General features: G+C 37.1%; 1 pseudogene across 1 annotated transcript in view; it reads right to left on the reverse strand.

Annotated features, from left to right (window-relative positions):
• LOC119578457 overlaps positions 1-2,293 on the reverse strand; it is a 21,286-nt pseudogene that overhangs the window by 16,617 nt on the left and 2,376 nt on the right. The window lies entirely within an intron of this gene.

Below are 2,293 nucleotides of genomic sequence, written 5' to 3' on the forward strand. Positions count from 1 at the left end.
AGAGAAAGGGGAGAAGAGAGAGAGAGGGGGGAGAAGAGAGAGAGAGAGGGAGAAGAGAGAGAGAGAGAGAGAAGAGAGAGAGAATAGAGAGAGAGGAGAGAGATAGAAATGAGAGAGAGATGACGAGAGGAGAGAAGGAGAGAGAAAAGAGAGAGAATGAGAGGGAGTTTTAAAATAGAGAGGAAGAGAGAAGAGAGAGAGAGAGCGATCGAGAGAGAGAGAGAAAGAGGAACGAGAAAAGGAGGAGAGAGAGGAGAGTTATTGAGAGATCCACAGAGAGGAATCAAGGGAAATTAGAAGATAAGCAGAATAAGTATGCATTCCTCGAATTTTGAAGCTCTTTTTCATATTGACGAAATTTTATTAAAGCCACCCCAGAACTGGGTTATCCAACTTTACAAAGAACCGATAATTATAATAGGGCCTAAAATTTATCTCTTATATTTAGCTTTTTTACATACCTTTTCCGGGAAATTTATATATTAAAACCCCCTGAAAATTTCAATCCCTTAAAAATTTTTTTTGAACCTTTGGATATGAAAAGTAAATGTCGATTTTTTATTTGCCTTTTACAGGACCAAATTTGTCCGGCAAATTTTTAAATATTAAGTCTCAGTATATTAAATTTAAAATGTAAAACGTTTTTTAAGGTTTTTGATTGAAAAAGATAAGTACGTTTTCCGTTTGGTGTTTTCCACAAACTCATGTTTGGTCGTAAATTAATTTTTTTTAAGAGCTCGAGGTATTTAAATGACCAACTTAAAATATAATAGCAGTTTTTTGGAAAGTTTTTTGGAAAATTCCCTGGAGAAACCCCTCAGACATACGCTTACTGAAAAATTTCCTTTTTCCACATAAAAAATTTCCATTGTCGTGAATAGGATTTCAAACCTCCCTCTCATAACGAGGGGAAAAACCTCTTCAGGATGAGAAAAAAGTCCGTTTTATTGTGGAACGGAATGGATTCCGCTACCAACACCAACGAAAAAAACGCTCTCCTGAAACTTTCCCTTTTGACAAACAATCCAAACATGTTCATTCGTAGAAAAATTTTTTAAACCAATTGTTCCTTACTAACAAAAAAGGGGGAAAAAAAAACAGCCCCAAGGCAATTTGAATAACAATCAGGGAATGGGGGAAAAGGACCTTACCAAACAACAAATATATCTGTTTACTTTTGTCTCAAATCCCATTTCTTCACCTTTTTGCCTTTTTTCGTCCTTTTGAAATTAAAACCTTTTCCATCAATCCTTTACTAACTGACGTGATTATCCTAAAAGTAATGATATTATATCTCGGTTGAGGAACCAGTTCATTGGCAATATACCCAGTTACCGAAATAGGCTTGTTCAAGCTGAACTTTTTTTTTTTTTTTTTTTTTTCGGTGGTAGTCTGGGTTCTATAGCAATCCCTGGTTGCCTTTTTCAAATAAATCTATTACTTATTTATCTGATAACGTAATGTCAAAGGGTTTTAGAGACGTATTCGGGCAATGATAGCGTTCTTTGCCACCCTTAGTAAACATAAAAACTTTTCCCCTTTCCCTTTCAAATAATTGATTTTTTATTTCTTTTTTCAAACATTTTTCTCACTAGTTTTTTTAGCAGTTTATTTGGGGAATGCTCTTTCAGCAGCATAAAAAAAAGAAAAAAAAAAATGTATATATATAATCCCTAGGATACATCCAAAGAGTTATTTATATGGATCATCACGTCTTTACGTTTCCCCAGTGCATGGTATGGTTAAACCTTATACAGTGATATGAGCACTGTTTGAATCATCTATTTCAGATTCACAGTAAAGAATATATTACTCATTTCCAGTAATTATTGTTCATACCGTAACATTGGCTGTTCAGCACTTTCGCCTTTCTATTTTTTCAAACTGCAGCCTGCTTTAATTTCTAGTATGATACTTATTGTATGTTATTTTGCATGCCTTGTCAGTGGAGCACCGGTACGCCATTGGAGTATAGGTACAGTGTCAATAGTCTTCAGAATTGTGACGACGGCGTTCAATTTAATCGGCTGTTACAAACTTGCCGGTGGATTTGCACGAGTATTTATTAAAGTTTGGGGTAATTGCCAAGGAGTTATAAATGTACAGCTCACGCACACGCACACACACGCGCCCTCAAACGCACACGCCAAAACCACACACACCCCCACACACACAACACACACACACACCGCACACGCACACGCACCCCACACCACGCCACACCACGCCCACACACACCCCACCAAACCCAACACACGCCCACAACACACACCCCACACACACACACACACCA

The sequence above is a fragment of the Penaeus monodon genome, chromosome 11, assembly GCF_015228065.2.
Source record: "Penaeus monodon isolate SGIC_2016 chromosome 11, NSTDA_Pmon_1, whole genome shotgun sequence".
NCBI lineage: Eukaryota > Metazoa > Arthropoda > Malacostraca > Decapoda > Penaeidae > Penaeus > Penaeus monodon.